The following is a 27,941-nucleotide window of genomic DNA, read 5'->3' as shown; positions in this document are numbered from 1 at the left end:
ATCCAGCAGCCAGATCCAGTGAGGACACAGGTCAAGTTCCTCCTCTGAATTAGGAGCAGGGCAGAGTGATGCATGCCTGTATTTCCAGCACTCAGGAGGCTGAGTCAGGAGGAGGACCATGAGTTCCAGGCCAGTGTGCGCTACATAGTGAGATCCTGTCTCAACAAAATAAAACCACAGTAATAAGCATCATAGGAAAAATCCACTAATGAATGACAAAATGAGTAAAGTTCAGATGAAACGGGATATCTGTGTAACATCAAGGCATCTCCCACAAATGTGCGGTCGTTGCTGTGGTGGTTCTAACATCTGGGTGTCAATTCTTTGATGCTCTGCCCTCTGGGAAGAGGCTTCATTGTTTCCTCCTTGAAATGGGGATTGACTTGGCCACTTGCTTCTGACACATAGAGCTCTGAAAGCAAAAATAATGACTTCATGGTGGAAAAGTGTACAGACAGCACCTTAGCCAAGTGATCAGGGTTCACATCTGCAGGGCCAGTGTTCTTATCAAGCCCTCCAGAATGAAGGGCGAGAAGGGCAAGTCACCTGGCTGGTCTCGTTCCCATCCATAACTTCAGCCTAAGCAGGAAATGTGTCCTGAGGAAGATCTGCCCAGCACTCCCCAAAATCCTCCCTGTCAAGGGCTGGGGTGTGGCTCAGGGGCAGAGAGTGTGCTTAGCATGCATCAGGCATGGGGTTCAGTCCCAGCACCAAAGTCCAGGTCACAAAAATCAAGGGAAGAACAAGATACCCCCTGAGGTTTGAGGAGACTAAGGAGACCTGGCTAAAGGTTATACAGCAACTCTTCTCTAAGACTAACATTTCAAACTAAAAAGTTTTAAGCCAGCTGTCATGGTACATGCCTGCAATGGTACATGGTACATGCCTGTCCTCTGGGAGGCTGAGGCAGGAGGATTGCAAGTTTAAACCCAGCCAGGGCAACTTAGCAACTTGGTGAGATTTTTGTCTCAAAATAAAAAGGGTTTGTAGCTCAGTATGAAGACCTGGGTTCAATCCCCAGTACCCCCACACACAACCAATAAGGCAATGGAGGATTCAAACAACACTACCAAATGCTCCAATCTAGGTGACATGGACAGAGCACTGCAGACAACAGCAGGGTACACAGGACCTCTGGCCCTGGTGGCTCCAGGAGACCAGAGAGCCAGATGGGAGACTAAGTGGACAGGGAGCCCAAGGTGGTCTCAGTGTGCCCTCTGGTGGTGGCAGCTTGGTCTTTGACAGTGTCCCTGACAGAGGGAAGCTGTTTCCTCGCCTACCCATTTTCTTCTCTGAGGGGCAGGAGGGGGGGGTGCAGGAGGAAGACTGACCAGTGGGATATACCTTCTGCTCCCCCTCTTTTATGCAAGAGCCTGAGCGCCCCACCCCCTCACCACCGAAGAGGCTGTCCCAGCCCCTGCTGGGTCTTGCATACCCTGACCCCCTTCCCAAAGGGATGAGGTTCTTTCTACCAAAGAAAGGGTGATCTGGGGCCACTGCTTGGCCTCTAGTGGTGGGGGTGGGGCAGGGGCGGGGGGGAGCTGTGACACACACACACACCCAGGGATGAGGGAGAGAAACCAAGGGATGTTCACAGACTCCAGGAGGTGTCAGTGGGAGGTGGGGTGAGAGCGAGCTGGCTGGGAGATCAGAGGTGGTTGGGAGTTCTCATGGCCCAGAATCTCCATCCCCAATCTCCTACCTCATCCCTGCTGAGAGGGAATCAGTCTGGCACGGTTCATGGCATTGTGTGAGCCTCAGAAATCTCTTAACCTCTCTGAGTCTCAGCTTGCTGTCTTTCTTTCTTTCTCTTTTTTCTTTCTTTCTCTTTCTTTCTTTCTTTCTTTCTCTCCTTCTCTTTCTTTCTTTCCTTCTTTCTCTTTCTTTACTTCTTTACTTCTTTCCTTCTTTTGTTTGTTTGAGACAGGGTCTTGCTACATAGTTTAGCCTGGACTTGAATTCACTATATAGCCCAGACTGGCCTTGAACTCCAGGAGATCCTCCTGCTAGTACTGGGATTACAGGTGTGTGGCACCACACATAGCCTTTTTTTTCCCCCTACTGGAGATTGAACCCAAGGCCTCCACAGTGAGGTGCATCCCTAGCCCTTTTTATTTTTTATTTAGAGGCGGGAAGGAACTTATGTTACTCAGGTGGGGCTGAAACTTGCTATCCTCCTGCATCAGCCTCCCAGAGAGCTTTCGTTTTGTTTTTTGGTCTCTACAATAGACAAACATGGCAGTCTCTTGAGACTGTTTGAAGAGCTCATGGGCATAGCACCTGGCACACACACATGCCCATGACCACTAGCTAATAGGAAAAAGCACAGAGATTATAAACAGGCAACACACAGGTTAGAACTAAAGGTGACTCAGAGGAGACCCTGCCCTCCAGAATCTCACACCCCAGTGGACAGGACAGTCCTGCTGAGAGATGATGGCACTATTCCAGGATAAGCACTGTAATCGAAGAGCAACGTGATGTCATTCCACAGGGGACAGACGTGGAGATTCAGAGAGCAGCACATAGCAGTGGTTCTCTCTGGGTTTCAGGGCCAGGCTGTGTCCTCAATACTTTATGCACATTTCAGTCCTTATATGATCCTAAGGTGTGTGGCACTGTCTCTAGTTCTCCAATTCACAGACAAGGAAACAGAGTGTGGGGTGTTCAAGCCTCCTGTCTGAGATAGCACAGCTAGCAGAGTTGAAATCTGAACCCAAGCCGTGCATGTCCAGAATGCCCAGACTTTCTCACATGCACAGATGCAGAAATGACCCAGAGTCCACAACTAACCAACCTGATATGGAAGGGGGCATAGGTCCAGCCTCTCACACGGCCCCAACAGACACCAGTAGCAAGTGATCGAAACTCCTACTGTGACAGGTGCTGGGAAGACCCCCTGGGACAGCACCCCTGGAATGGTGTGCTGTGTTGGAAAGGAATAGTCAGCCATGTGAGTTCAGACAAGTGCTTGAACAAGCATGTCCCAGGCTGGGTACACATCAATATGCACTCACATGTGTACCATCAGAAAGTGATTATGATGAGGTCTGTAGACACACTCACTGTGCATTTGTACTTGCTCTCCAACTATTTTTTTCTTTTTAACAGCTACATTTATTGAACACTTACTATATGCAAATAAAGCTAAGCTCAGAGAAGTGACGTGTTTGCCCACAGTCACACAGCTAGGAGATGGCAGTGGTGTCTGCCAGTGTAGACAAATCTGGGAATGAACAGATGTGCCATGGCTCGATTTCCATGTTGATTTGCCCTGTGGCCTCGGGCTTGTCCTGTCTCTGTCCAGGCCATATTCTCATGTGAGCCTGTTACAGGTGTGCTCTGGATGTGTATAGTAATGTAACCAGCAGACTTGGCCGCTTCTCAACTCTCAGCCAGGGTTACTGTCAGCAAGGTTGTGAATTTCCTGTCCCAACCTCACCAAAGCCAAGCTCTGTGCACCAGGCCATCAGGGACCTGGAGAAGGAAGAACTCACAAGCTTTCATAAGCATCTGGCCCAGAACACATGGTCAGGACAGGGAGAAGGAGGGAGATGTCCCAGGATGTCCTCTGGGCTGCACACCCAGGCAGGGTCCAAGACCTTGTTGGCAGGGGAAGAGCTCTCACTGCCAGGACTTGGATCCAATGCAGCAGATGTGTGATGGGGTGAGTGGGGGACCAGAAGCAAAGCCAGCTCCAGGAGGCCCTGAATGAGCAAGCAAGTGACTGCAGTGACTGAGAAAGGGAAGAAGGGCCGGGGATTTAGCTCAGTGGTTTCACTGCCTGCTGCGCAAGCGCAAGGACCCAAGTTTGATCCCTGGCACCAAAAAAAAAAAAAAAAGAAAGGGAAGGAGAGAGGGAAGGAAGGAAGGAAAAAATAAATAAATGAATGTTGAAATTGATATAGAGGTAATAGATGTAGCTCCCAAACCTGCTAGATATCCAAAACACAAGTTCGTGTTCTCTAAAATTGAAGAATGAATTCTAGGAACAACAGAAGTTAAGAGTAGGAAAAATTTATAGACAGACAGATATCTTCTGTCTAAGAGAGAGACAGAAAGGGGACTGGAAAATGGGTTGCCCGCCCAAACTGCTACTCAAAGGTGTTTTATGGGACAAAGCCACAAGATTATACGGGTACAAAGTGGGACAAAACTGGTCAACTAGTAGGGCCAGGAATTTAGCTCAGTGGTGCCTTGTCTGCCTTGAAAATGCAAGGTCCTCAGTTCGATCCCCAATACTGGAAGAAAAAAAAAATTAGTCAACTAGTAACAGTACAAGTATAGTCCCTTAGGTAATATTGGTCCAGTGGGAAGATACAAGGTGGACATGAGGTGGGACAAAACTATGATCAACCAATAAGATTACAAGTCTAGTTGCTTAGGTAATATTGATTAAATGAGGATCCAGTGGGGATGCAAGTCACATATCAAGCATACAAAGAACGATCAAGGATTTTTGGATTTTCAGTAAGGGATGGGTCAGGGACCTATCCTGGGGGGATAGGTTAAGGTCTTGGTCCCCCACCCAGGTGATTGATATCTATTTAGAATATCAGTCACTGCTTTTTTTTTTTTTTTTTGTACCAGGGATTGAACTCAGGACCTTGTGCTTGCCAGGCAGGCTCAGCCCTCAGTCACTGCTATTCATCTCTAGGGGAGGTACATGGGTGTAGCAGTTTCTCTCTTTTTATAATGCTAACCAGTGAATGTGCCTCAATTGTTTTTCTATACTGAGGGCCCAGCTATGTCTAACTGCCTTATAGTAATTTCTAACTAACTTAGCTATCTGTAACAAAATAAGTGAAGGAGCAAATTCATTGTTTTACAACTCTTGAGTGCCTGCCCTGGCCTAGTACTATGGATGCTTGGTGACTGACATGGACACAGGACACAGTGCTGCAGGTGCAAAGTGAAAGCTGGACAGACACCAGCAGACTGGGGAACTAAGAGGATCACTGACACACAGAGTGACCCAGCCAGTGTAAACAGGGTGGTGTCTAGGGGAGCAAAGATGTGTAACAGGGGTGTGTATGTGTACCTGTGTGTGCACACTCACATGCTAGGTAAGTGTTATCACTGAGCTATATCACCTAGCCCTTTAGACAAAATTAATTATAATAGGGGCCGGGACTTAGCTTAGTGGTGCTGTTGCCTGCCTTGCAAGCGCAAGGTCCTGAGTTCGATCCCCAGTACTGCAAAACAAACAAACAAAATAAATTATAATATATATATTTTTGGGGGGGGAGACAAAGTCTTGTTAAATAACTGGCTAAGGCTGAGATTTTATGCTATATCAGGTATTGTATTGAGCGCTTCACATTGCTTCATTCAGCACATGTTCACTGGACATCTGGTAGATACTGTGAGACATAGAGGTTCTTACATTTTAATGGGGCAGGAAGACAAAGAATAAACAATTTAATACATAGATGATATCATACCAAACCATTGCAGACAGCTAAGTTAGAAATTATAAGGCAGTTAGACAAGGCTGGGCCTTGTCTGAGGCACAGAAAACAATTGAGGCACATTCACTGAAGGTTAACATTGAAAAGAGAGAAACTACTACATCCACATACTTCCTCTGAGGATGAATAGCAGTGACTGATATTCTAAATGAACCTCAATCACCTTAATTGGGGACCAAGCCATCCCTAGCTAGTCCATTCCTTTTGGGAAATCCATGTATATTTGCTACATGACTAGCTTCCCCATTTGATCTCCATTTAATCAATATTACCTGGGCTAATACTCTTAAATGAAATATGACAAACACATAAATACTGAATAGTTTCTCTGGTGTGAAAAACTAAAAGTGTAAAGAAGGATCAAAATGTATAATTGATAATTGAAATAGGAAGAAAAGGTCTAAAGGAGTAGGGGAAGTGGGAGGGGTATGGGAAAGGAAAGAAGGGAAAAGAAAAAAACATGAGAAAAGGAAAAAAATAGAAATGAAGTCTTTGTAAATAGGAAAGGGTAGAGGAGGTGAAGGGAGGGCAGGGGAATGGGGAACAAATAAGAACAAAGATACATCATGTAAAGGTACAAGAACCCAATGAGGAATGTAACTGTATTACATTACATGGTACCAATAAACTTAATAAATATTACGTGGGCTACTATACTTGTAATCTTATTGGTTGATCATTTTTTTTGTACCAGAGTTCGAACTCAGGACCTTGCACTTGTGAGGCAGGTGGTGGAACCACTGAGCTAAATCCCCAGCTGGTTGATCATGGTTTTGTCTCATCTCATGCCCATCTTGTGACTTTCCATTGGATCTTATAGTTTTGTCCCAACTTGTACCTGCCTCAGCGTGTTGCTTTACCCCATAAATACCTTTGAGAAGCAGGGTAGGCAGGCAACCCACTTTCTGGTGCCCATTCTGTCTCTTTCAGTCAGAAGCTATCTTTCCCTCAATAAATTCTTCCTATTCTTAACCTCTGTTGTTCCTAGAATTCATTCTTCAATTTTAGAGAACACAAACTCACATTTCAGATACCTAGCAGGATAGGAGTGATATAGGGGAAAGAGATGTAACTCCCAAACCTACTAGATGTCTGAAACGTGAGTTCGTGTTCTCTAAAATCAAAGAATGAATTCTAGGAACAATGGAGGTTAAGAGTAGGAAAAATTTATTGGGAGAAAGAAAGCTTCTGCCTAAGAGAGACAGGAGGGGGACTGGAAAGTGGGTTGCCCACCCACCCCACTTTTTAAAGATGTTTTATACAGCAAAGCCATGTGGTGAGGCGGGTACAAAGTGGGACAAAACTATAAGACCCAATGGAAATTCACAAGGTGGGCATGAGGTGGGACAAAACCATGACCAACCAATAAGATTACAAGTACAGCCACTCAGGTAATATTGATTAAATGGGGATCAAATGGGAAGACAAGTCACATACAAAGAATTTCCCATTTAGAATATCAATCACTGCTATCTATCTCTAGGGGAAGTAGTACTTCTTTTCCTTTTTATAACGCTAACCAATGAATGTGCCTCAATTGTTCTCCATGTTGGTTCCTTGCTGTGTTGGCTCCTGGAGGGCTGGCGCCTTAAGAGAGGCCCTGTCTACCTGCCAACAAGATATCTAATTAACTTAACTATCTATAATAGGAGTTATAATATTTCCCTTACATTTTTTGGATTATTTGGTGCCCTATGCCAAAACAACGACAAGTGCTATAAATAAAAGTGGAATTAGGGATGAGAGACAAACTACAAGGGTTGAGTAGGCACAATGCTTTATGAGTGGCCAGAGAGGGCCCCCTCTGAGAAGGTGACATTTTATCTGGAACCAGAAGGAGGAGGAGTCTCAAAGATAGAACCACAAGGGCAAAGGTCTTGAGGGAGGAGGAACTTGGTAGATTCTGGGTGGAGGCCAGAGAGCAGGAAGAAGTGGAGGATGACTCAGCCAGGTGGGCAGGGATCAGCCCTAACTTGTTACTGTTCCAACTTTAGGGGCAGAAGATCTGATGCTTAGAGAGGACAAGTGACTGGTCTGACATCACATGGACAATTAGAAGCTATTCTGGGATTCTAAGCCAAAGCCTATCCTGACCCAAGAACCCAAGCATTTTGCCTTTGACTCCAGGCTGCCACAAAGAGATACACTCCTGACACACACACACACACACACACAATATACACCAATTAGCACACATGTACGCATACAGGCACACAGTCTGCCCAGACCCACAACTAAGAGCAGATCAGCCTTGAATTCTAACATCATCCCTGGCACCTTGTGGGCCACTAGGAGGGTTGGATGTCAACCAGCCCAGCCTCATGGAGACTCTGGGCCAAGAGAAGTTGAAGTGGCAGGAAGAGGGAGATGGCTTCCTAAGAAAGGGAGGGAAACTCAGGCGGCCTGGGCTGGGGAACAGAGGTGGAGAGATGACAGAGGTGGAAGTGGACATAAGAAGCAGAGAGAGCTGGGACTGTTGTCAGTGGGGCCACACCCTGCTGAGCCAGCTCCTACCCTCTTCTCATCGCTGTGGGCCATCTTGAGAGATGGGTGCTCACTGGCCACCAAGGCAGCTGGGAGTGTTGTGCCTAGGAGTCCCTCCTCCTCATCCACACTTGGGACTGGAAAGGTGGAAAATTCTTCCATCAGATCAAAAGGAACCCCATCCAACATGCACAAAAACGCTTTCATTTCCAAACTGACCAAGATCAGAAACGGAACATTCAGTGCTATGGAAGTGGTGGGTAACCAGGTGCTTGCTCACTCTGTTAGTTCAAGGTAGATAGGTACAGGTTTCATGGAGAGATTGGCAAGATCACTAGGAAAAATGCAAACTACGAACCTCTGACTTAGCCATTCTGATTGCAGCAATGAGCTCAGGGCTTCTCTCTCATGCCCTACTCACACTCAGCAGCACTGGCTATTGACAGGTCCCCTCAGTTGGACCCCCACCCAAGCAGATCCACTACCCACATCCACAGGAGCACAGCAATAACAGGAAGCCAGCAGTCTCCCCATTTAACTACACCTGCAAGAAAGCTGATTCTATGAAAACTACGAGGGTTGCTATACCCACCACCACCCTGCTGCTCCTGCTACCACCGTGTTTATCAGCCAGCCCTAGGCCCATCACCTGTGGGACTCTAAAATTTTACACTCTCTTGACCAGTGCCCCCTCCCCTACCTAAACTCCCCTATATCAACTGTGCACATCCTCCTCTCAGGGCCAATGGTCTTTTCACCCTGGGCTTGTCTGTACCCAGACTGCAATAAACTCATCGGATGTTGCTTAGATTTTGCCTGCCTTGGTGGTCTTAATCATGCCTCAGCCTGACCTTACAGTTATTATAGCAAAAAAATTGGAAATACAAAGCGCTCACTGACTAGGTGTGGTTGAAATACACTAAAGTGTCCCTTCAAGGGAGTACTACAGAGGGAAGTGACGGTTCTGGCTAATTCAGGCTGAAAAGGGTTATCATAGTTGTAATTGGCAATCAGATATTCTCTAGAGGGATACTCTAAGAGGCCTCAGATAGAAGTCACATTGTAGTTTAGCAGTTAAGAACTCTCTTTATGGGCTGGGGACTTAGCTCAGTGGTGCTGCCACCTGCCTTGCAAGCACAAGGTCCTGAGTTCAATCCCCGGTACCAAAAAAAAAAAAAAAACAAAACTATCTTTACAAGGTTGATCTAGTGGATCCTGATAAAAGGAGTCTTGCATATTTGTCCTTGGTTTCATCTGTATAATCACTTGGAATTCGGCAGTCTCTAGGCAAGAATAAATACATTTTCTAAGAAATTAAGGCATATATAATCAAAGCATGAACATTACAATGGAAAGATAGCTTGGGGAAAGAGCTATGTCTAGACATGGCTCTTCAGGGACTATAGAAGAGATCGTAGCTGGTTAGCTCTTAGGTCCCTCTACTGATAGAGATTATCTATTAAGTCGGATTTTTGTCACAAGTTTTTCTGGTTTTAGTTGTAAGGAGATGGAGAGTTTTGTGGTTTTGAAGGACAATTTTAGCTGAAGAACTTAAAGACTCTTGTTGAGCTTTTATAGCTTTTACTGTAACTTTTAGCCTCACTGAACCATAACAGTGGTCAGCTACTGGTGTAACTGGAATATGCCAGAAGGGGTCAATGATTGGAGCCCCTTTTTATATGTAGCTTTTAGTACTATGGTATTGTTTTTATATCTCTTTTGGTTATACTTTTCTGCTGGATGTTTAAGAACATGTTAAAATGGGGCCGGGGATTTAGCTCAGTGGTTCCGCCGCCTGCCTCGCAAGTGCAAAAACCCGAGTTTGATCCCCGGTACCAAAAAAACAAAACAAAACAAAAGAACATGTTAAAATGAGACCTGTATTAATCAAAACTAACTTCTTGCTGTCTATCTAAGTCAGGTAAGTCTCCTCAGCCATTACTTTTGGAACCATGTACAAAGCCTCTCAGCTCCGCTGTCATTGTCAGCTGCCACGATGGGTTATGATCTTGCTTGGTCATGTTGCTTTCTGTGAAAGCATGGGAGACTTTCTCTCTTGGTGACCCTCCTTTGTCACACTGTACATTTGTTTATTTCTGTCCCCTGGCCAGCAATCTCCCTCCTCAGGAGGTTGGGTGACTCACCAAAGATGTAGGATCCTGTAGAAAATGTTTTGTCATGTCCTGGGTCCTCCTTGACTTTGGAGAGCCAAGGCCAAAATATTGGCTGTTCTCTTACCATAGTTACCTCTCTAGTTCTGTTCTCTAAACTTGAGTTGTTGAACACCCAGAAGAGAAATCAGTTACATCAGTAATGCTGTGAGAACAATGAGCTTAACTATTATAATGTGATTTGGATATCAAGCACTTTAAAATATAAAGTACAGCCAGAGAACTGTTATTTGTATAAATTACAGTTGTTTTAGAAGTTGAACCCCTATAGATTGTTAACAAACAACAATTATAAAGTTTTAGGGCTGGGGATTTAGCTCAGTGGTTCCGCCACCTGCCTTGGAAATGCAAGGTCCTGAGTTTGATCCCTGGTACCAAAAAAAAATTATAAAGTTTTATAGAGAAAACATATTTCAGCATGACAATCATGATATTATCTTTGAAACACATTTAAATGTCCATCTTAGTATAGAATAGCTTTTCATCTCCATCTAGTACATAAAGAAGCTCTCACCTGATTTATCCTTTAATAGGATTTCATTGAAGAAGCATGTGACATTGTCTGGACTGCTCAGTGTCTGAGCAGCTCTAAGTGCAGTGACATATATATATATATATATATATATATATATATATATATATATCATACACAATCATACAAGCTTTTAAAAAACTATCATTTGACTGGTGGTCTCATGCTGGTTTGACATTCACCTCTTATCACAAGTAGCTGGACCACAAGAGAAAGGCATATATCTGAGTCTAAGAAAAAGGCTATCATCATAAACAATCCTAATTTTACATCTTAAAAGACCTATACACCCGCAAAGCATGGATACATTTAGTACACCATGAGATTAACAATAATGAATGTCATAGCTGTATGGAAACCTTTGTCTCTTAATTTAGTTTTGTACTAAGGGCATCTTTTAATAAGAAAATTTTGTTTTACCCACAGAAAACTTAATCATTTGATGATGACCAATGTAAACATATTACAACAATATGTTTAACAATGTTTAATGGGGGATGTCTTCCATAGTGCTATGAAAACTATTGGGGTCCCATAAATGAACAAAGGCTGGAATAAGATGTTTCCAGCAAGTCCTTAACTCTAATGACACTTATCTACAAGCCAGCTTAAGTTATACAGAAACATCTTAAAAATCCAAAAAGGCAAAAAGAAGAAAAAAATTGTTGAGCTCAAATAAAACAGCTGTAAGTATTGTAACCAGTTATAGATTGGACAGACAGATGGACAAACACACATAAGATGATGTGTTTATAAACCAGAGTGCACTCAAATGTGTTTGGCCAAGTTGAATTATAATAATGTGTGTGTGTGTGTGTGCATGCATGCATGTGTGTGTGTGTTTGTAACTATAAATCAGACTAGTTAGAACTTTTATAGGTCAGTTAACAGAGATCTCTTGTAATAAGAATTGGAAGAAATAAAAACCATTTACTCTTGTGAAAGCAGCTTATATTGTTTTTCCTATTTTACCTTTGGCTGCCCGTACTTTAGGATATTTGTCTCCATGAGGGGGAGGCAGTGTAACTGACCTCTGGATTTTCAGGCATAATTAAAAAGGAATGGGTGGGCTGGGTATTTAGCTCAGTGGCACCAAACCTGCCTTGCAAGTGCAAGGTCCTGAGTTTGATCCCCAGTACCACACATACACAAAAAGGAATGGGTGAAGAGAAAGCCTTCCCAGTTATAGCCTAAGGATTGTGAGAAATAGCAAGTTACCTCCTCTCCAGTGACTCCTTCACTGAGGTATAATGGCTGGAAGGAAAGCCAGTGTTGAAGAGAAGGACCAAGCAACACACACCAGAGTTTAGCAATAAGCTGATTTTTCCTTTATAGTCATGATTAATTGGGGCTTCTCCAGGGAGATCTCAGGCCAGCCAGAAGGAGAAGGCAGATAGCCTCAGGGCCTTTCAGTATTGTTGGACCAGCTGATTAGATGGGTCTGGTTTCTGGGACCTCTGCCTCAGGGGGAAGTCTGACTTCCAGTGGCCACCTTTGCAATCAGGGTATGGCTTAGGGGTCTTCTTATGGCAGTCTTTCTTAAGGTAGTCTGGCTTACTGAAGTGGTAGTAGGTGAGTTTAGTCATTGGGCTCTTCTTGGAGCCCCAAAAATCAGACTTAAGGTCTACTTCTTTTAAGGCTGCAATTAAAATGACCACTCTCTCTTGGTCTTTTTGTTTTTTTCTTTTGTCTTCCTCTTGGTTTCAATTATAAAATATCCAGGAGGCAATCCTCACTAAAGTATCAAGTGAGCTACCTGGAGCAAAAGACACCTTTTCTAGCTTTTTTCTTAATATCTGAGGCTGACTATGTAATAACCTCTGTCTTCAAGAATAATCTCTCCTACTGGGTATGTAGTTCAGTGGTGCCATGCCTGCCTGGAAGTGCAAGGTCCTGAGTTTGGTCCCTGGTACAAAAAAAAAAAAAGAATAATCTCTCCTTCTATTGAATTAGGAACTAGGGATGTATGTTTTAGGAATGTCTTTTGTAAACAATCTAAGAAGGCAAAGGGGTTCTCATCTTTCTCTTGATAAAGAGTTGACAACTTAAAATAATAGAAGGGCTTAGTTCTCACCCTTTTTAGATCTTCAAGAATACATGACTGAAAATTTCTCCCATTTTAATCCCCTGTATGGTTGGTAGGGCAGTAGGGGTCTTGTATAAGGACTGCTTGGGCGCTAGTAGGAACTGGCCGTTCCCCTGGCTTTCCATCTTCTGACATTTTAAAATCAAGATAATCCTCATCCCCAAATGTAATAACAGCTTGTAATGCTGCTTGTCTCACATTAGAAGTCAATGTTTTATTTAAGAGTGACATTACATCTTTCCAGTCTAGTTCATAGGTCTAAGTAAGTCCTCTAAAGACCTCAATGTACTTATTAGGGTTGTGGGGAAACTTTCCTAGATCTTGTTTGATCTGCCTTAGGCCACTGAGAAGGAAGGACACATGAACATGGGTATGGCTGAATTTGTCATTTACTCACAGTGGCTTATATTGATATTTTGAACACAAATAAGAATTTTTTTTTTTTGAGGTATGGTCACACTGTGTAGTTCAGACTGGCCTTGAACTCACTATGTAGCAGAGGCTGGCCTCAAACTTACAGAAATCCTCCTGCCTCAGCATCCTGAATGCTGGGATTACAGCCATGTGCCACTATGCTCAGCTAAGAATTATTTCTTAATGCAAAGAAATTCTGAACATAAGGTAATTCTGACTATATTTCCTCTTTCTTACAGTATGATTCTAGTTGTGGAATAGCATTATAATCAATACTTCCCTCTGTATTCCATTTTGGCTCTAGAGGTAGGGACAGAGCCCACTTGCCACCCCTCTGAGCCAGGCTTGGGGTTAACTGGGCACCTCAGACTCAAGCCCTGCATTGCTGTGACTTCCACTGCACTTGTCCCACTGCTCACTCCCTAGAGCACCACATAACCCTGGGACCCTTGTACACTCCCAGTACCCAGCATAACCTAAGACCCCATACACTCCAAGATCTCAGTGCTGCCCTAATGACTCCACATGTCCCTGGTAAGGGGCCTTACCCCAGAAGGTCCCCCTCTTCCAACAGAGCCCCATCTCAGAGGTCCAACAGGGATATGCAGCCATGCCCCAGATATCTGACCCAGTCATATAGCCTCACCTGGGTTGATTTAACTGTCATCCTTAGCTCCATTCTCTCCCTATAAGAACATAAATGAGTGTATTTCCTGAGTTAGTCCTATGGGGATGACCCAGGCACCTTCAGTCTGACCTTCCAGAGGGCCCTATAACTATTCCTCAAGAAGATCCAAACTGGCCGGGGATTTAGCTCAGTGGTTCCAGCACCTGCCTTGCAAGCACAAGGTTCCAAGTTTGATCCCTGGTAACAACAAAAAAAAGAAGATCCAAACTGAAACTATCAGATAGGATCTCCACACATTAATATAAAAACTACAAAACTGGAGACTGGCCCTCAAACATCACAGCAAGAGCTAAATAACTAGGCTTTAAAGGTCAAAAGCAGTGCATTTCTGAGCTGCAGATGCTGGCCTCCTCCATAAGAAGCCCCCAAAAGTCAACCACTGGGTTGACAAAAAGGGATCAAGGGTGCCCCTGATTTGAGGTGCCCCTCCAGGGCCATGCTTCAGATGCCACCAGAATGGTGGCAGCCCCTCACAGCCCAGGATTCTCTCCAAGCCATATCCTTCCTCTGGGAGTCCTTAGTAGAAGCATGACTACCCAGCTGGGTCCTCATTAGAAGTCTGATTACCCACCAAAGATTGACACTGCCTGGAGATCTCAGAGGCCCCCTGGACCCTCCCAGATGCCAAGCTCCAGGTAATTCTTGTGGTAGAAGGTAAGTCTATCCCTTTCTTTACATGGGGCCACTTATTCTACCCTTCCTTCTTTCCAAAGACGGGTCATTCCAGCCACAACTACTGTTGTGGGTATTGATGGCAAAGTCTCCAGACCTTTTAAAATGCCCCCAATCTGGTGTCAATTGGGTCAACATCTTTTCCTACATTCATTCTTAGTCATCCACCTGCCCATTCCCCTTTTAGGGCAAGACATCTTGACCAAGTTTTCAGCTACTCTGACCATCCCTGGGATACAACAAAGCACTTATAGCTTCCCTGGTCCTCCCTTCCCTGCCTCCCCTCAAGGCTCTCATCATCTCCCCTCATCTTAACTCCAGAATCTGGGATACCTCCACCCTGTCCCTGGCTTCATACCTACTACCACTTGCTATCCCTCTTAAGCCAAACCACCTCTACCCTACCAGTGACAGTATCCCATCCCTGACCTGGCCTTACAGGGTTTACAAGCTATTATTTCTCACCTATAGTTACACAGTCTCTTAATCCTCATCAGCTCCCCTTACACCACCCCCATTCTCCCAGTACAGAAGACAGATAACCCTTACAGACTGGTACAAGATCTCCATACTATCAATCAGATTGTTCTTCCCATACACCGCATGGTGCCAAACCCCTATACCCTTTTGTCCTCCATCCCTCCATCTACCACTCATTACTCTGTCTTAGACCTAAACAATGTCTTTTCACCATCCCCCTGCACCCCTCCTCACAGTCCTTCTTTACCTTTACCTAGACAGACCCTGACACTCATCAGTCCTGACAGCTGACCTGGACCATCTTGCCGCAAGGTTTCTCATCTCATACAGTGTATAGACGATCTGCTCCTCTACAATCCCTCATATAAGCCATCCCATAAAAACACCTTCTTATTATTACAACATCTAGATTCCAAGGGATACCACATAGCTCCCTCTAAGGGCCAAATTTCTTCCCTGTCTGTCACCTATCTGGACATCATTCTCCACAGACATACCTGAGCCCTACCTCCAGGCTGCATATACTTGATCTCCCAGAACCCAAGCTTCAAGGATCAATGTTTTGCCCTTTCTGATATAACCTTGGCCTATTCCTTTTTTGAACGCCAACAATATCAAGACCTCCCTACGAAACATAGAGATGGTTCCTAAGCCAGGAAAACTTCCTTTGTCCCACTTCATAGGCCCATGCTATTCTTTCCTCCTTTCCTGACAATTTTCATACAAGATACAGATCCCTAACCCAACTGCTTGAGCCCCTCATTTGCTTTCCCTCCTAGAAGACCCTCCTCAAAACCATCACCACTCAATGCTCTGTCTGCCACACAACACACCTCAGGGTTTTCTGAGGCCCCTTCCTTTTCCTACATATCAAGAATGAGGTTTTTCTCCAACTCAAGGCTGACAAATTAACTTTACCCACATGCCACAAATACAAAAGCTAAGATATCTCCTGGTCTGGGTTGATACTTTTACTGGATGAGTAGAGGCCTTTAGCACAGGCTCAGGAAAGGCCTTGGTCATTGTCAACTCCCTCCTCCTCCCTCCTATTATCCCCAGTTTGGCCTTCCTACCTCCATTCAATCAGACAATGGCTCAGCTTTCATTAGTCCAATAAAACCTCCATATCCCCTACCAGTCTCAATCATCCAAAAAGCTAGAGAGAGCCAACAGCCTCCTCAAGACCCACCTCATTAACCCACACTCCAGCTCCATAAAGACTGGATTTCCCTGCTGCCTATCACTCCCCTGGTAACCTATGGGAAATAGTCCATTTGAGCTTTTATATGACCATACCTTTCTGCCTGGGCCAAACCTCAGCCTAGAGGCCAGTCCCATCATGGACTATCCCCCATGTCTACAACAAGCCTGAAAAGAGATCCAACATGCTGCTTATCTTCTCTTGCCTTCTCCTGATACCCAGCCTTATAAAGATAGCCTAATCCCAATGGCTGTCTGTCTTCAAGACCTTCTCCAATGGGTACATCACTTTTGAGGAAAGCTGTGTCTTGCTGATAACTCACCTGACTCCTCCTTGTAAAAATTGCAAGTAATCTCTCCTACTTCCCTCCAGCTGACCCTAATTCCAGAAGACACCTAAATGCCTTGCCCCTGCCTATCCTGCTACTTCACCCACTTCCTTCATTCAGTCTGGTTTACTCTTACTTGTTTTATCCTCAGGCCTTGACCCTCAAGTTCTTCTCTTGCCCTCATCCTGACAAGGTTCCCCTCTTCCTCCCATCCCCTCACCTGCTGAGACAGAGAGGGGCTCATTCTGCTTTCCATGCCATTTAAACCCATTTCTGGTCATGGAACACTCCCCAAGAAGAACTGTCTTCCCTTGGTGTCTGGCCAACTGTGGAGATGTCTGACTTGGCCATTCATCCATACTCCATTATGGTTCTGAGTCCCAGCTGGAGACATCTGCTGTGGACCTTGTTGCCATTCTCATTACCTCTCTGCTCTCCATGGGAAATCTCCCTCCTCTATTCCTCTGTCCTCCCCCAGCCTGCCTGTCACCATTAAAACCTTCATCAAACAACATAGGGACCTAAGACCTCCCTGACCTACTATTGTTACCTTTTCTGAGATCTTTCTGACAGCCTCAAAGAAATAGATGAAGTCCATTCTTACCTTAGAGAACCAGATAGGCTCCCTGGCAGCAATAACCCTCCAAAATGACAGGGCTTAGATCCTCTCACAGCCAAAAAAGTGGCTTATACATCTTCCTAAGACAAAATGTTGCTTTTGTTTTGGGGAGTTTTTTGTTTTTAGTTTTTTTGTTACTCAGGACCTCGTACTTGTGAGACAGGCACGTTGCCACTGAGCTAAATCCCAGGCCTTGTATGTTGCTTGTATATCAACAGTCAGGGATAGTGCAAGACACAACAAAAACACTTACTAAAAAGACTTCAGAAATTAGACAACATCTATTTTTATCTGTTTCTGCTCTAGAGTCTCTAATCATGTCTTTTATTCTGCTCACTATCTCTGTAGTCATCTGGGAAATTATTTCTGTTTTGAATTTTTCTACAGCCTCATTCATCTGTTTTGTTACTTTTTTTTTTTTGGTACCAGGGATCGAACTCGGGTCCTTGTGCTTGCGCAGCAGGCGGCGAAACCACTGAGCTAAATCCCCAGCCCTGGAATGTTTTGTTACTTCTTGTGCTATCAGTTCAGGGTGTCCAGGTGGTTGATTACTAGACTTTTTCACCTTGTTTCCCCTAGAATTTGCCTTTGGCAAGCTGGAAGACTGAGTTTGTGCCTTGCTTAAATGTCTTCTCATTTCTATTTTTGTTGTTGGTACAGTTCTTGGTTTAATTCCTGGGTTGATACTTTGATATTGCTTATTGTAAGTATCTTTGTTGCTTGTATTTAGAACCCTTATGGAATGATTGCTTCTCAGAGAAATCTTCTAGATATAGCTGGTCTTCAGGTTTTGAGTCTCTAATGACTCTGGGGCAATTTCATTTTCATTATACCAGGAAGGATAAATGATTAGATCAATCACAACACCTTAGCCCAAGTGATACAACCAGCAACAACAATAGTATCAAGCACAGCTTAGAAAATGACAATTTGTGGTAGGTATTAATCTATCACCTTTAACCATGTGAATTAAATCAAAATCAAGGACTAGCCGAAAATATGTTTACAGTGAATAAACTCTTCAATGTAGCAACTTTACCCTTCAAGATGGGGACTTAGAAGAAGTAAGACCCTCTTTCTGTTCACTTCTGCTCTATCTTCTGGAGCTCAGGACAATGGCTTTTATGACCCCCTGTGCCTCTGTGGGGTGGATCCAGGTACAGGCACAACCAGGAGGCCAGAGGTGGGGGGGCACTAGGGTGGTGCTGCAGGCACCCGCATGGCTCCATCTTTTTTGATAAGATTGGCTAAGGGTTTATCAATTTTATTTATTCTTTCAAAAAACCAACTCTTCGATTCGTTGATTTTTTGTATCATTCTCTTAGTCTCCATTGCATTGATTTCTCCTCTGATCTTTATAATTTCCTCCCTTGTATGACCTTTGGGTTTGTCTTGCTCTTCTTTTTCTAGGTGCTTAAGATTCACCATTAGGTTGTTTATTTGAGCTCACTCTGTTTTCCTAGTGTGGGCATTCACTGCTATGAATTTCCCTTGTAGAACTGTTTTCATTGTGTCCCATAAATTCTTGTATGTTGTACTGGCATTATCATTAAATTGTAAAAATTGTCTAATTTCTTCTTTAATTTCCTCTGTGACCCATTGGTTGTTCAGGAGAGTGTTATTCAATTTCCATATGTTTGTGAAGTTCTTGCTATTGATCTCCAGTTTAATTGCACTATGGTCTGATAATATACACGGGATAACTTCAATTCTTTTGCATTTACTTAAACATGTTCTATGAACTAGTATATGGTCTATTTTGGAGAATGACCTGTGTGCAGCCAAAAAGAATGTATATTCTGATTTTGTGGGGTGGAACACTCTGTAGATGTCTGTTAAGTCCATTTGCTCAAAATCTTGGTTCAGTTCTAGTATTTCGTTGTTGATTTTTTTGTCTAGATGATCTGTCTATTTGTGACAGTGGGGTATTGCTTATTTGGTTTTTCATGTCCCTTAATATTTGTTTTGTATAGTTGGGGGCATTAGTATTTGTTGAATATGTATTTATGATTGTCGTCACTTCTTCTTGGATTGTGCCCTTTACAAGGATGTAGTGACCTTCTTTGTCTTTCTTAATCAGTTTTAGTTTGAAACTTACTTTGTCTGCAAATAAGATAGCTACCCCTACTTTTTTTCTGGGTTCCTGTCACATGGAGAATTGTTTTCCATCCTTTTACTTTCAGTCTATGAGTTTCTTTTCGAACTAGGTACATTTTTTCTATACAGCATATTGCTGGATTTTGCTTCTTCATTCATTCTGCCAGTCTGTTTCTTTTTTTTTTTTTTTGGTACTGGGGATGGAACTCGGGTCCTTGCACTTGTGCAGCAGGAGGTGAAATCACTGAGCTAAATCCCTGGCCCAAACAGTCTGTTTCTTTTGATTGGTGAATTGAGGCCATTAACATTGATGGTTATAACTGATATGTATTGACTTATCATTGTCATGTTATTTTCCTGTTGTTGGCTCTTTTAAATTTTTCCCCCTCTCTCTTTAATTTCTTGCCTTCCCCAATGAAATATTTTGGATTTTCTCCATTGAGCCTCATGGAGTTGTGACCTTCATCGTCTTTTTCTAGGATAATTTAAAAAATTGTTTGGAGTGCTGGATTAGTATTCCTCAAGTTTCTCAGGTGTTCTTCATCCTAGAAATATCTTATTTCCCCATCAATTTTGAAAGATAGTTTTGCAGAGTACATCAGTCTAGGTTGGAGGTTGTTTTCTTTTAGTGCTTCAAATACCTCACTCCAGGCTCTCCTTGACTTAAGGGTTTGTGTTGAAAAGTCTGCTGTGATTCTGATGGGTTTCCCTTTGCATGTGATTTGTTTCTTTTCTCTAACTGCTTGTAGTATTTTGTTCTTCTACTGGGTTTCCAGGATCTTGATTATTATATGTCTGGGTGTAAATTTTTTTGATCATGGCTAGTTGGAGTCCTATACGCCTCACCTATCTGTATGTCAAATTCTTTTGCTCTGTTTGGGAAGTTTTCTATCATTAATTCTGTGAAAAGTGGGGTTATTTTTAATGTCATTTGTACTTTCTCCTGCTTTTTTGTGGGCTCCTATCAATCTTATATTATTCTTCTTTGTGTCATCTAGGAGCTGTTGGATTGATTCTCATGGTCCCTTACTATTTTTTTTTTTTTTTTTTTTGGTACTGGGGATCAAACTTGGGTCCTTGAGCCTGCACAGCAGATGGCGAAACCACTGAGCTAAATCCCTGGCCCTCTCTTACTGTTTTTAAGAGATTTTTCTTTTCATGATCACTGACCACCATCCTGTCTTCTATATCTGATATTTTGTCTTCAGATTGGCTCAGTCTGCTGTATATACTTTCAGTAGAGTTTTTAATCTCCTGGATATCTGTTTGAATCTGTTTCATGGATTCCATTTCTTTCCTATAGTGGGCGTTCATGGTTTCCATTTCTTTCCTATGCTGGGCATTCATGACTTCCATCATGGTCTTGGAATAGATGGTCTTTTTCTCAACTTGATAAAGGCTATCTATGAAAAGCCAAAAGTCAACATCATACTAAATTGTTAAAAACTGAAAACCTTCATGCTAAAATCAGGAACAAGACAAGTATGTCCACTATTACCATGCCTGTTCAACATAGTTTTGGAAACATTAGCCACAGCAATTAAACAAGAGAAAGAAATAATAGCAATAAAGATAGGAAATTAGGAAGTTAAACTGTCATTATTTGCTGACAATATGATACTCTACATAGAAGACCCAGAAAACTCAGCTAAAAGACTTCTAGACTTAATTGACAGATTCAGTAGAGTAGCTCAATACAAGATAAACACTCAAAAATCAATAGTCTTCTTGTACACAAATAACAGACTCACTGAGAGAGAAGTTAGGGAAACAATCCCTTTCACAATAGCATTCAAAAAAATGAAATATCTAGGAATCAGTCTAATGAAGGAAGCAAAAGACCTCTACATTGAAAACTGCAACACTCTGAAAAAAAAGATCGAAGAGGACATATGAAAATGGAAAGACATCCCCTGTTCCTGGGTAGGAAGAACCAATATAGTGAAATGGCCATATTTCCAAAACTGCTATATAGATTCAATGCAATCTCGATTGAAATCCAACAGTATACTTTACAGAACTAGATAAAACAAGCTAAAAATTCATTTGGAACCAGAAGAAACTTAGAATAGCAAAAGGAATTCTAGGCAACAGAGACATGGCAGGGGGTATCAAAATCCCCAACTTGAAAGTATACTACAAAGCCACTGCGATAAAAACAGCATGGTGCTGGCAAAGAAACAGATCCGAGGATCAGTGGAATAGATTAGAAGATGAGAAACAACTGCAGACATACTCAGCCAACTATCCTCTTTGACAAAGGAGTCAACCATCCTCACTGGAGGAAAGATAGCCTATTAAATAAATGGTAATGGAAAAATTGGATTTCAACCTGCCAAAGATTAAAACTAGACCCCTATCTTTCACCATGCACTAAACTAAAATCCAAGTGGCTTAAAGATCTAAATATTAAGACAGAAACACTAAACTTGCTGGAAGACAAGTTAGGTAGAACTCTTGAAGCCATTGACATAGAAAAAGACTTTATGAACAAGACCTCAGAGCATGGGAACTAGCACAAAGAATCAACAACTGGAATCTCCTCTTTTTAAAAAGCTTCTGCACTGCAAGAGAAACCACCAACAGAGCTAATAGACAACCTACATGTGGGAAAAAATTTTTACCAGCTGTTCTTCAAAGGTCTACTATCCAGACTATATAAAGAACTTAAAAAATCTGACCCCCTAAATATAAAGACCCAATTCAAAAATGGGCATCTGAAATGAACAGACATTTCTCAGACATAGAAGTAAAAGCAGCAAATAAACATATGAAAAAATGTTCAACATCACTGGTCATTTGAGAGAAGCAGATGATAACAACACTGACATTTCACCTCACCCCAGAAAGAATTGCTGCTAACAAGAAATCAACCAATAACAAATGCTGGTGGGGTTGTGGGGAGAAAGGAACCCTTCTTCATTGTTGGTGGGAGTGTAGCCTGGTGCAACCACTGTGGAAAGCCATATGGAGATACCTCAAACAATTAGGATTAGAAGTCCCAGTTGACCCAGCTATTCCTCTGCTGGGTATCTTCCCAAAAGAATTAAAAGAATCACATCACAGCAATATATGTGCACCCATGTTTGTAGTGGCACAGTTTGTAATAGCTAAAACTTGGAAACAGCCCAACTGCCCATCAACTGGAGACTGGATAAAGAAGGTCTGGGTTTGTTTGTTTTTTTTAAATATAAAATGGAGTACTACTCAGCCATAAAGAACAAGAAACTAGAGATATTTATAGCTAAGTGGATGCACATTGAGGCCATACTCTTAAGTGAAATAAATAGGACACATGTGTAACTACTGAATAGTTTCTCTGGTGTGAAAAAGTAAAAGTGTAAATAAGGATAAAAATGTATAATTGACATTGTGTAATAGGAAGAAAAGGTTTAAAGGAGTAGAGGAAGTAAGAGGGGTAGGGGAAAGGAAAGAAGGGGAAAGAAAAAATATGAGAAAAGGAAAAAATGGAAACAAAGTCTTTGTAAATAGGGAAGGGTGGAGGGTGTGAAGGGAGGGCAGGGGAATGGGGAAAAATAAGAACCAAGATCTGTCATGTAAAGGTACAAGATCCCAATGATGAGTGTAACTATGCTGCATACCTAAATATACCAATAAACTTAATGGAAAAAAAAAGAAATTAGAGAACACCTGTCTGACATTTGGACCAATATTTGGGACTGGGCCTTATGGCTTCTTCCATTAACTTGCCCTCTTGTCTGTATCACTCTCCTCCTTCTCTTTGGGCCAGGCCTCTTCAGACTTCTCTTACAATTTTTACAGGACCACGTTCAGATCACCAACCAGCAGATGCTGACCCAGACTCCTCAGTATACCCTTTCTTATTCCCCAGGACGTCTCTCCTGATTAAAGTGTATGCACTGCTCACATGTTTCATGCAAATCAGCCATAAGAAACAGTTCTCACCTGCCCTCCCCTCCCCTATTCTCCCTTTTTCTTTCTTTCTCTCTCTCTTTCTTTCTCTCTCTCTCTCTCTTTCTTTCTTTCTTTTTTTCTGGGCCATTCTCTGTTTTTTTTAATAGCAAAACATTTATTGGTACATTTTTTGGTATATTTTACACATACATAATGATAACACTCATCATAGGGAATTTTCACCTGTACATCATATCTCCTGCTTTTTTTACCCATTCCCCCTCCCCTCAAACCTCTCTCCCCTCCCTATATACAAAAGCTTTGTCTCCATTTTTTCCTTCTATTTTCACTTTTTTCTTGTCCCTTCCTTTCTCCCTCCCCCCTCCCTTTTTCCCCTTTCCATTTGAATATTTTATTCCCATTTCCCAATATCTATTTTACATTTTGGTCCTTGTTTATACTTTTAGTTTCTCACACCAGAAAAACAATTTGATATTTAAACATGTGTGTTTGATTTATTTCACTTAAGAGTACAGTCTCAAGGTGCATCCATTTAGCTAGAAATGTCTCAAGCTTATCTTTCTTTATGGCACAGTAGTACTCAATTGTGTAAAAAAACCACATCTTCTTTATCCATTCATCAGTTGATGGGCATTTGGGCTGCTTCCAAGATTTAGCTATTACAAACTGTGCTGCTATAAACACAGATGTGCGTATATCACTGTGGTAGGATGCCACACTTTCTGTAAATCTTGCTGTAGAAGGTAAGACTGTTTCATTTCTGATCAATACAAGGAGCAACCCATTCCATTTTTTCTTCATTCTCAGGACAGCTAATTTTAACCTCAATTACTGTTATGGTAATTGACAGCACTGAAAACTCTGAAAACTCCTCTGTTCTTCCACCAATTGGGAAACCAAATGTTTGCTCATTCATTTCTAGTCATTCCCACCTGTCCAATCCTGCTCCTCAGACAAGATGTTTTAACAAAACTCTCTGCCAGCCTCACTATTCCAGGCTCTGCTCCCCACCCAACTGGCAGCCTTCCCACACCTACCGCTATGCTCTCCTCTTAACCCATATCTTCTCCCTCCCTCAACCCACACATCTGGGACATTGTAACCCTCTCTGTTGCTCAACATCACCTGCCCCTCTGCAGTCCCCTAAAAAAGGTCCACCCCATCCTGTCCAGCATCAACACCCCCTACCTGATCCAGCCCTCTGAGGACTTGTTCCAGAAATCTCGGAAAGAAATACATGGAGACACAGAATTCAGGTAAAATAATAAAAAGTTCTACTTGCAAGCAGGTGGGACCGCCAGAAACCAGTCTGGTTAGTATTGTTTCCCTTTTTATATCCTTTTTAGCCATTATCTCATCCCTAGTGGTCTTTGATGTGAAAATACAATTCCAGTTCCTATTTACAAGTCACAGACACAAGATAGGCACATATACATTGTAAATTCACCCAGCCATTGCAACTTTGTTAGATTAATGAAGTTACTGGTTAAAGAGTCAGATTACCGTCACCTTAAACAACGAGAGTTACAGGAAAAGCAAATTTTAAAGGAACACATTACTTATTTTGCTTCTACAACTACCTTAATATTCAATCTACTAAGTTATCTAAAACTTTTCCCTATCAGACTAAAACCCATCGTCACCTGCCTTCTTAAACATAACCTCCTGATTCCCACTAACTCCTCATTCAGCATCCCCATCCTTGCTGTTCCATAAGTCTGATCAATCATAATGCTTAGTACAAGATCAGGAGCCATCAACTAAATTGTCCTCCCCATTCATCCTATAGTCCCAGACCCATATTTGCCCCTCTCCTCTATTCCCTCAACCATCACTCATTACTCAGTCCTCAATCTAAAAGATGCTTTCTTTACCATCCCTCTACATCCTGACTCACAGCTCCTTTTTGCCTTCATGTGGACAGACCCTGACACCCGGCAGTCCCAACAGCTGACCTGGACTGTCTTACCTCAGGGCTTTTGGGACAGTCCCCACTGTTCTGGTTAGGTCCTTGGGGATGATTTACTCTTCTTTCACCCATCTTCCTCTCATCTCATACAGTATGTAGACAATCTCCTCCTCTGCAGCTCTTCTTCAGAAACTTGTCACCAAGACACACTTTCCCTCCTACAACACCTAGAAAAAAGGTGATATGGAGTCTCTCTCTCTCCAAGGCCCAAATTTGCCCCCCATCAGTAACCTGTGTAGGCATCGTCCTCCACAAACACTAGAGTTCCCTCCCCCATACATTTAATTACCCAGATCCCAACTCTGACTACAGCACAACAGCTCCTTTCCTTCTTGGAAATCATTGGCTATTTCCATCTCTGTATTCCAAGTTTTACAATGTTCACAAAACCCCTTTGTGATCTAACCCAAGGGGACCCCTCGTACTCCTTAGACAGCAAGTCATTTCCTAACTCCTCATTCAAAATGCTAACACAAGTCAACACCTGGTGCCCCACCCTTAGCATCGCAGCAGTGACTGATGTGTACCTGGCTGCCAATGAGACCGCTCCACACACCTGGGCTCAGTCTCAGTTGAGCAGCAGCACCCCAGGAAGCCCTCCACTGGCTCCAGGACCAGAGCCACACCTAAAAGGCTGTCAGTCTACAGTAAATTCATTGTTCTCGGGTAAAACTGTGTCCAACTGACAATTTGCCTAACTCCTCCTTATAAAAAAATCACAAATAATCTCCCCTACTTTCATCAGACTGACCCAAATTCCAGAGGATATATAAATGCCATGCTTTTGTGTGTATTATAATTTTATTTACTTCCTTCATTCAGTCTGCTTTAATCTTATATGGTCTCACCTTCATATTTCCACTCTCAAATCCTATCTTGACTAGATAAAAGGTCTCTGTTTTCAGGACACTCTGTGTAACTTCTCCCCAGAAGAGACCAAATTGTTTTCTTTTCTTCTTGCCCTCCTCCTGTTTGATAATAAAAAGACCTTAAACACCTCCCTTTCCCTTTCCCACACCCTTTGACCCAGATAGCTCTCCTATTTCTTTAACAGTCCCTCAGACACACCCCACAGCTTCTCCTGACAGTCCTCCTAGACTCTGCAGTTAATCCCTTCCCTACCTCCTCAGACTTCTCTTACAGGACCACATTTAGGGTGCTGACCTGGCCACTCCCAGATGTTTCCCAAGATATTTCTCCCATATAAGCTGTTCACACTGCCCATTTCTCACTCCCACAGCAACCATGAGAAACTATGCCCAATCTCTCCTTTCCCTTTTCCTCTTCCCTCTCCCCTTTTCCCTTTTCTTCTATAACAGAAAGACAGGAATGCCAGACCCCTGCCCAGGCAGAAGAGAAAAACTTCCCAGGCAATGCAGTCACACATCCTGCAAGGTGCAAAGCATGACAGGAAGTCAAGGCCTGGTTCAAAATAAACAGCCTGCTCCATGCAGCAACACCTGCAGATCCAGATAGCTCTGGAAACCACCAGACTTCCTCTGCCCCAGAACAAAAGACTTCCCCCACTCCCAGACCAGGGCTCAGTTCAGTATCTAGAATTCTGGCCTAGTCTTCTCTTTCTCCAAGCAGGGACTGTAAGCAGAATTGGCTCTTCATCCCCAAGGAGCACCTTCTAGTCCTCAGGAAGACTAAGCCCTAAGCTCTTAGGAAGACTAAGACTTAGCATCTGCCCCAAACCTTCCCTCCCACCCTTTGCCATTGCCAGGTCACCCCTTGGGTTCAGTGTCTCCTGAGGCCTAAGGGAAGCAGTGGGGAAGTGGGGGAGAGGCTATGGGACAGGGATGTGTCCAGTCCAGGAGGGCGCCTTGCACAAGAATTTCTGATGCAACCCGGTGGACACTGTGACAGTTTTTCTCAGAAAAGGAAGGGCTGGGAAGGGGCCTGGACTGAATTCATATAATCTTTTCCTCCCCTGGCCTCTAGTGGCCTCAGGACCTGCAGGAAGCAGGCCCGAAGGAAGGAAGGTAGACCAGGGGTCAGATGACTCAGCAACAACTCCAGTCTTGGGAGCAGCTAGATTTGAGGCTCCCTCTCCTTCTCAGTTGGAAAATAAGGAAGAGAATCAGGATCCCTGGAGGTTTGGAGATTCCCCTTGTTGGTTCCTAGAAGGCAAGCCCTAACTGCCAACAAGATATCTAATTAACTTACTTATCTACAATACTCCCACCACAGGGAGGATATGACCCCTAGCCCTGGAAGAGGGTGCAAGGAACCCACAAACCTTCCCTGTCTCCTTGAGGGTCCTGAAATAGTGGATCAACAGGGGCGTGGGAACCACATAGACCCAGTTTGCTGTGCAACCCCAGGCAGATTATGTCTGCTCTGACACTCAATTTGCTTGCCTGTAACCTGAGCAGAAATCCACCCTCAGCTCACAGGGCTGTGCTGAGGATCAGGTGAGCATGTGGAGGGGCAAGGCTAATCCTGTCAGGGGGACGACATGTCTATGTCAGCCATCAGGGCTGTGTGTGCTCAAATCTGCAGTGGGTCTCACATGTCACCTGCCTCCCTGTGTCCTAGAAGAACAGGTGGCACAGGCAGTGCACAAGAGGCCACAGGAGTTTGAATCAGATACCTGGCTCTGAGCCCCACCAGTCTCCCGTCCCTCTTGGCCACTGATGGTGCTTCTGTGAGCCCTGGTTTGTTCATCAGTCTCCGGAGATCAAAGCAGCAACTCTTGGTGAGGTGAGAGGATGACGTGAGGTGACGTAAGGGCTGCGTAAGGGAAGCCCCACACCCGCACATGGGCCCCAGCACCACATTCCTCATGGAGAATCCCAGGCTGCCTGGGCCTCCCTGCTGCACCAGGCA

At 43.4% G+C, this 27,941-nt stretch overlaps 1 long non-coding RNA gene across 1 annotated transcript; it reads right to left on the bottom strand.

The window, feature by feature from the left end:
* Positions 1–131: 131 nt before the first annotated feature.
* On the bottom strand, positions 132–26,748 carry LOC147824695 (uncharacterized). Its single transcript, XR_015442004.1, has 3 exons — positions 25,958–26,748; positions 25,110–25,276; positions 132–412 (listed from the first exon to the last, which is right to left on the bottom strand). It is a non-coding gene; the product is annotated as an uncharacterized LOC147824695 (long non-coding RNA).
* Positions 26,749–27,941: the final 1,193 nt, after the last annotated feature.

Source organism: Heterocephalus glaber, unplaced genomic scaffold (assembly GCF_053883595.1).
Source record: "Heterocephalus glaber isolate CG9 unplaced genomic scaffold, H.glaber_assembly_v1.0 deba00001532, whole genome shotgun sequence".
NCBI classification, from domain to species: domain Eukaryota; kingdom Metazoa; phylum Chordata; class Mammalia; order Rodentia; family Bathyergidae; genus Heterocephalus; species Heterocephalus glaber.
The sequence above is the reverse complement of the archived record's forward strand: the minus strand, read 5'-3'. Positions and strand labels throughout refer to the sequence as shown.